The sequence below is a fragment of the Panthera uncia genome, chromosome B1 (assembly GCF_023721935.1).
Source record: "Panthera uncia isolate 11264 chromosome B1, Puncia_PCG_1.0, whole genome shotgun sequence".
Lineage (NCBI taxonomy): Eukaryota > Metazoa > Chordata > Mammalia > Carnivora > Felidae > Panthera > Panthera uncia.
This window is the reverse complement of record NC_064811.1, coordinates 134,978,847-134,987,506: the sequence shown is the minus strand read 5'-3', so window position 1 is coordinate 134,987,506 and position 8,660 is coordinate 134,978,847.

Genomic DNA, 8,660 nt, shown 5'->3' with positions numbered 1-8,660 from the left:
GCAGTCTCCAGGCTCTGAGCCATCAGCCCAGAGCCTGACGCGGGGCTCGAACTCACGGACTGCGAGATGGTGACCTGAGTTGAAGTCAGACGCTTAACCGACTGAGCCACCCAGGCGCCCCTAACCAGCTGGACTTTAAATAAAAACTTGGAAAAAATACTTGTCTTGAGAAGTCTAGATATTCAAGAAGACAATAATCTTACAGGAGATTTAGAAATTGATTCAAACTTTTATTTTTTATTTTTTAGAAGTTTATTTATTTTGAAAGAGAGAGTGCATGAGCAGGTAGTGGAGGGGGGAGGAGAGAGAGAGAAAGAGAGAGAGAGAGAGAGAGAGAGAGAGAGAGAGAGAGATTCTAAAGTAGGCTCTGCAGTCAGCACAGAGCCCAATGCAGGGCTCGAACTCATGAACCATGAGATCATGACCTGAGCTGAAATCAAGAGTCAGATGCTTAAATGACTGAGCCACCCAGGTTCCCCTCAAACTGTTTACTTCAATCAAATATAACTCTGTGAGTAATCAATTATAAATGGAAATGCAGATTAATATTTAATATTAAAATGTAAGAAATTTTCTGTATGTGTACTTAGTTATATCAATGGTGAAATTTAACTGTCAAGATTTTGTTTTAATAACCAAAATAATCCATATGCATTGTTAATTTAATATAAACAAATTTGAAAATACAAAAAAAGAAAATCTAAAATGGAGCCATCTCTTCTCCTTGCTTTATATTTCAGTAAGGACCACTAAGAATTTTAAGTTATACTAATTTATATTAAAGTTTAAAATGTCAGAAATAAGAAGTAAAGAAAATGTAATAATTCCAAATTGAAAACCTGAGCTCATATGCTGAAGACGAGGATGTATAGCAACTTGGCTTATTTATTACAACTAGTAAACAAACAGAAAAAAAGGAAGAATTAGTTGCAGGAATGTGCCACTATCCCTTTTTGTCTAGTCCTATTCTCGAGCAAATGCTTTGTTTAAGTTTCCTTCTGCAGGGTGTGATATTAATTAGCTTACTTAGACTACCCCTTGTTAACCTCACTTGAATCTTTCATAAAGGCAGCAGGAGGTCAGAACTTGGAGATTCACTGATTCTCATTGTAAAACCTGTGTTTTTGTTTGTACTGGAGTATTTCTGATGCTTAGTTTTCTCATTATCTGACAGTGACAAAGCAGAGTAGCTTATAAATATATAAATCAATGTCAATCATTTTAAATGGCTTCAAACATTATCATATTCAACAAAATAAATCCAAGTTTCTATTATTGCTTAAATAATCTTTAAGACTCTTTAATAGTTATATGGAGAATACCCATCTATTCAAGATTACTCTGTCCAAGAAATATATGTATAAATTAGATATGCTTATTTTTTTAATCTTTATTTTATAGTTATGTCAGTGGAGTGATCTCATTCTTAGTGATGTTAATAAAAACTGTGATTTCTTTCCCTATTTTATACTAACTCCATCACCAATACTGCAAAAAACAAACATACTAAATATTACATCAATGTGTATGATTCTAAATTCAGTATTAACTCCAATTTTAATATTTACCATGCTCCATCCAGTGATCTATTTATGTATGAACTATCTATCATCTGTTATCATTATCTATGTATCTACCCATATATATATACATATACATATATATACATATATATGTATATATGTATACGTACATACATATATGTATACATGTATATGTACACATACATACATACATATATATGTATACATATATACATATATATATATCATCTAGCCATTGAAAGGAGATACTTCAAATGAAAAATTCAAATTTCCCCTAATTATTTGTGAATAATAAAATGTTTCTGTTATACCAAACATTGCTTAATGAAATTTTATAAATACCTTTTTTTTTTACTTCTAAAGACCACAGAAACAATGTTAGAGTATTATCAACAATACCATATTTTTTTACACATGGTTAAACTTCAGAGGTTGAGATTGCACATTTGTCTAACTTAATGCATTATCACCAAAACTCTATTTAAGTAAGAAGAGTTTAAAATAAAATCCAACCTGATAAAATTTATATTTAATTTTCAAAGCAAGACATTTTTATTGTAAGCATATTTTTTAATTACTGATTTTTATTTAAAAAATGGTACATTTTTTCTGTTGTGATGACTCCCTTTTGAGAGCATATAGAAAAAAAATTATTAATGGGGTGTTTGGATATTATGATGCCTGATTGGGTCTTATCAACAATCACTATGAACATCAAATATTTTTTTTAAAGAAGAACATATTTTAAGCATACAACCTGCAAAATATTTCTTTAACTCCTTAAAGCATTTTATATTTAAGTCAAAAGTCAGATCTCCAGAATAATCATGCATTCATATGCACACACACCCACACACACCCACACACCCACACACGTAATTATGGTTCAGTCACTTTTATATACGGATCAATATTTAGCTCCAGAAAAACTGAATCTGCTATAAGTAGTGTAAATTTAAGAGGAATCATTTCAGAGTTTTTGATAATTTACAAAACCATTTGGTAATTGCTAAAAGAAGAAGAAGAAGAAGAAGAAGAAGAAGAAGAAGAAGAAGAAGAGGAGGAAGAAGAAGAAGCAGAAGCAGCAAATCCCCAGGCACATTCCTCAAATAACACCTAATATCTCAAATGCAAGAAGGGGTTCTTCTCATGATGCTATCGTGAAGCTTAAGAGCAGAGGGATTAAAAGTAGGTAAACAAAATTAACATGAAGGATTTGATGGGTAATATCAAACAGTCTAACATACATGTAATTGGACTCCCAGGAGGAGAGAGAGTATGTGTAGGAAAAATTGGGGAGAAAAGGAAAATTTTCTAAGTTTAATGAAAACCAACTCACAGAGGCAAGTACCTCATCAAAACCCAAGTACAATGAATAGGCACACAATGGTCAACAATATTAATCTTACTTCCCAAAGAACTCTGTACACCTTATTTGATGCATTCATTTCTGTTGTAATTCAAAAATCACATCAGCTTCTCCCATAAACCTATTAAATATATGAGGGAAATTTCCTTTGTTTATCAAGGTAACTATGTCTCCTAAGAGCTCTGCATAGATTTGTTGAGTGAATGAGTATTGATTAGTGATCATGGAAGGGTACAAAAATAACATAGTGAATAAAATGTTAATAAATAGTGATTAATGTAAGTCACAAGAAATATTTGCTGGCTCAAGTGTAGATTATAAATCTCCCATTTCAGTAATCACTTTTTAATAAAAAATATGCAAAGTATTATGACAGTTATAGACTAAATAATGAACTGGATCTAATAAATAGAATGTGCATTCTGGATAATTTCAGGGTAGAGCTCAGAATAATAGAAAGGACAAACGAGATCTAAAAAGCAAAACTATAGGAGCAACAAATACATGTGGCTGGGGTTATGAGGGATGTGCTTCACATTTTGGTTTACTGGTAACTTTCTATATTTTGATTTCAGTGGTGATTATATGATTGCATATATTTGTCAAAATCTATAGAACTGTATACTGTTTTACTATATGTAACTATCTTAATAAGCCTTAGAAAAGTAAAATAAAATGAGGAAACAAAAATCTGTTGTGTTCCTGTAATTGCAACAAGGTTTGAAATGTGTTTTTTTTATTTATCAAGTTAAATACTTTTAACATCATAACACACTTTATTAATAACATATTTTCCAATCTGTACAAAAGATTTTAAAGTTCTTTTGTTATTTATATCTTACTTAAATATCTTATGGACTGAAGATGTGGTCTATGGTTTATGCATGATACATGATAAGTCTGGGTTAATGTTCCATTTTCTGTTTAAATAGAGTGTTTCCTTTCCTATTTATCTGCATAAACTTTATCTCTGTAAAATCAAGCTTGTTAATTATGCTATTAAAACTTGTATATACTTTCTTATTTGTTTTGAATGCTAGGTTAATCAGTTACTGAGAACAATGTATTTAGATAAAGATCTATTATAGGGGATTTTTCATCTTTGCAATTCTGTCAAGTGCACTTTTAGACATTTTGAAGCCAACTAGTCATTTGTAGGCATGTTTAGACTATATTTTAAGTGCATTCATTTTTCATAATTAGTGATTCTGTGTTAGCCTGAAAAATGCTTTTGACATCCTCTAAAAATATCTGTGTTCCAATCTGTAGAAACTATGAATGTTGCCTTATATGGAAAACAAAATGAAAGTTAACAACAACAACAACAACACCCCACAAAGATCCTTGTAGATGCAATAAACTTAAAGATATTGAGATGGGGATATTATCCTAGATTATCTGTATGAGCCATAAATGTAACTGGATGGATCCTTTTGGGTAGGAGGGAGTGGATGATTTGACAAGATGCAGAGGAAATGGTGATGTGAAGACAAAGCAGAGAGATATTTGAAGATGTTGGCCTTGAAGATTGGAGTGACATGGCCACAAGCCAAAGCATCCTGATGGCCACCAGGAGCTCAAAGAGTCCAGGAACTGATGCTTCCTTAGAGCTTCCAGGAGGAGGGCCCTGCTGTCGCCTTAATTTCAGTCCAAACTCATTAAAGACTTCTTGCCTCCAGAGCTGTGAGATAATGAATTTCTATAATTTTAAGCCACTAAATCTGTGGTAATTTGGAGGCACTTGTGTGGCTCAGTTGGTTAAGCATCTGTCTTTTGATTCGGCTCAGGTCATGATCTCATGGTTTGTGAGTTCAAGCTCCATATCAGGCTCTGCACTGACAGTGTGGAGCCTGCTTGGAATTCTCTCTCTTTCTCTCTCTCTCTCTCTCTCTCTGACTGCCTCTGTGCTCTCTTTCTCTCTCTCAAAATAAATAAACTTAAAAAAAATCATTTATTTGTGGTAATTTTATAGTGGAGTCACAGGAAACAAATATGGATACTCTCTTCTTGTCTGCTATTATTTTATCTGATATATTAATTGACTGGGATATTTTTTGACTTTGACTTGTCATTTATTAGTGTTCCTATAATTTTTATTGGGCCTTTTTCAAAAGTTTACCATTTGGTTTTAATCTAGTTTGGCATCTGTTGTCTTTTAGTTGGCAAATTTATTCTGCTAACATTGAACCTGAATATAAATATTATTTGCACTGTATCTACTGGTATATTTTCTGCTATTAGTCTTAATTAAAAATGTTTTCTTTTATCTTTTTTCCTGCCTTTAAATGAATTAATTCTTTCTTCACTTTTTTTTTTTTTACTATTTAGAATGCCACTTTTCAGTGATTATTTTGAGAATTTTAAAATACAAAAATCATAAAAGCACAAACTTAAACATATTTATTCATTTTTTGTAAAATTAGAATCTTAGAGCATTTTATTTCCAATATTCTCTTTTTAATTCAGATGATTTTTGGTTAATGTTATGGGGTTTTTTTGTTTTCATTTAAAATTATTATTTTTTGTTTGAGTGAAGTTTATACACAATGTTACATTAGTTTCAGATGTACAACAGAGTGATTTGACAAGTTTATACGTTATGCTGTGCTCACCACAGGTGTAGCTACCATCTGTTACTATACAACACTCTTACGATATCATTGACTGCATTCTCTATGTTGTGCCTTTTATTCCCATGACTTACTCATTTCATAACTGAAAACCTGTATCTCCTTCTCATCTTCATCCATTTTGCCCATCTCCCATCCCCTGCCCTTCTGGAACCACCAGTTCTCTGTATTTATATTGTACTTTTTGCTTCTTTATTCTTTTGACTTCTTTTTTTTTTTTTTTTTAGATTCCACATATTAGTGAAATCATATGGTGTATGTCTTTCTCAGTCTCACTTATTTCATTTAGCATAATATTCTCTAGGCCAATCTATGGACCTTTACTTTTGTAAGAAAAAGAAATTAGAAATAACAATTTTGGTAAAGAAATTAAACTGTCACTATTTGCAGATGACATGACACTATAAATAACAAAACCCTAAAGACTCCACCAAAAACCCTCTAGAAGTAATAAGTGAATTTAGTGAACTTACAGGATACAAAATTAATACTCAGAAATCAGTAGCATTTCTATACACTAATACTAAAGTAGCAGAAAGAGAAATTAAGAAGACAATTCCAGTTACAATTGCACCAAAAAGAATAAAATACCCGTGAATGAACTTAGCCAAAGAGGTGAAAGAACTGTGCTCTGAAAAGTATAAAACACTGATGAGAGAAATTGAAAATGGTCAATGTTGTTTTTGCTGATTACTAGTCATTCAAATTTTTAAAATGCATTTTTATTTTAAGCAATCAATTTAACTGTTTTACACTTTTTTCTTGCATATCAAACCTTCTTATATTATCATTTCTTTTGGATTTCAGAACTTCTTCCTGAAATACATCTTTTAGCAGTTTTCTTACTAAGGGTTTATTTGTATTAAGTCCTTTTTATTGGATGGAAATTTGTTTGTAAGGGAAAAAACATTTAGTTGAATGGTAAAAAGTAAATGCATGAATGTAAGTTGAAATTTACTTTTTTTCAAACAGCTAATATTAAATTACTCTACTGTTTTCTATCATTGCTGATGACAATTCAAATATTAGCTTAAGTGCAGTTCTTTGCAGATAATAACATTTGAGTCAATTTTTATGATTTTCTCCTTATCTATGGTATTCCTTGCCTCTACAAATATAGATTTGTTTGCTTGTTTACTCTTTGGAATATTCAGAAATTATTCTTTCTTCTCCCCAAACTGTTTCTAGCTTTTTTTTTATCTCTATGCTAATTTTTTAAATGTTTGTTTATTTTTGAGAGAGAGAGAGAGAGAGAGAGAGAGAGTGAGTATGAGCAGGGGAGGGGCAGAGAGAGAGGGAGACACAGTATTGGAAGCAGACTCCAGGTTCTGAGCTGTCAGCACGGAGCCCAATGGGCTCAAACTCATGAAGTATGAGACCATAACCTGAGCGGAAGTCGGATGCTTAACCCACTGAACCACCCAGGCATCCCTCTCTATAGGTAATTTTAGATCCAGGTTAATATTTTCTTTTGTCTTACATATTATTCCTATTGTAACAGCTTTCCTGAATATTTACATTATTGATTTTCAGTTATGTCATCCTCAACCTACTTATATATTTCAAGATTGAAGATTCTATTTCTTGTCATTTTTTACCCTAATTCTGGGTTCTTTTTTCTAATTCACCTGACAAATTGTTAAATGGACTCTAAGCATTTCCCTGAATAACCATAATGATTGTTACCAACTGTGAAACCTGAAAATATTTCACAGTACCAGCTGAATGCTAACTTATGTAGAACTCTCGGATTAGTCAATAACTCTCACATGTCAAGATTCAGATTCAATGCATCATCCACATGTTTTTATGGTTATTATTCACGAGAGGAAGTTATGAGAGGGAGGAGTCATAAATGTGTGTCCAGCTTGTCATCTCCACAGAATATCTATCTGGTCCTTCAGTGGAAGGGAGAATATTTATTATTTATTTTATTTTTAATTTTGAGGTTCTATGGAGTTTTAACATTATGTAGACTATCTGCATTGATCTTTGATTAGTATTTAATTCTACTTAACTAATAGCCTCTTTTAATTTGGTGGGTTTTTTTTTTTCTTAATGTGGGCCGAACTCCAGACAAACATGTACTATATCCAGAAAAGATACTTCAACACTAACTGATGCAATCTGGGTCAAATTCCCATGTTTAGGGCATCAGTGTGGATGCTTCTCATTTTAGTAAGTTAGTAGGAGCATTTAAATATGCACAGTTGGCACTCTGAAGTTTTTCTTGCCCATAAGGGAACATAAGTGGCAACATAAGTGGCAAAATAGCATAATTAGAAACTTTTCAAAAAATTTTCAAGTGTGTGTATAGAAACCTTTTATTAAAGAATAAGTCACACACAGCGATTACTTGTGGTGTTAGTTTTTCCCTGGTTGACTATGAAAGTCAAGCCAGTTGGTAAAGCATGAAGAGAAAAAAAAGACACTATTTTGCCACTTAGGCAAACTTCTGAAAGATTTTGGGTCACCTTAGGTATGAGTTGAGATTTAATTAATTTAACTTTAGTGGACATTTATTAGGTGATCATTTTGTCCACAACATTATTTTACTGTGAAATGAAACCATATCCATCCTGAGAAGTTATTTTCTATATATAAAACAACCAAATGCATGTGGCTTTAAGGAGAGATTTTTCAATAGTAATTTTTAACGATAGATAATTATGCACATGTACATACACAAATAGGTTGTGGTAGATGGCATCTAAAGTGGCCCCCACGGGTCTCTGCCTCCTGGTATTCACGCCCTTCAGTATTCCCTTCCGTTAGACTGTGAGCTAACCACCTATCTCTCTTCTAAGGAACTAAATATGATAAAAGTGATTGAATGTCACCTTTGAGATTAGACTGCAAAAAGACTGCAACCTTCGTCTTGTTTGTCTCCTCTCCTGCCCTGTCTCTGCTCTGTTTCTATGTCTCTCCCTTTCTTTTAGTGAATGGTAGAGACACCGAGTTAGGGGCATCTAACTAAACTATACTCAGTTTATGGGCTCACAGAATCTCTGAAATAATAAATGTATATTTTTTTAAGCAACAAAGCTATGGGGTAATTTGTTATGAGGTAATGGATGATTAATAACTATTTGATAAAGCATGCATTAAAAATTAACT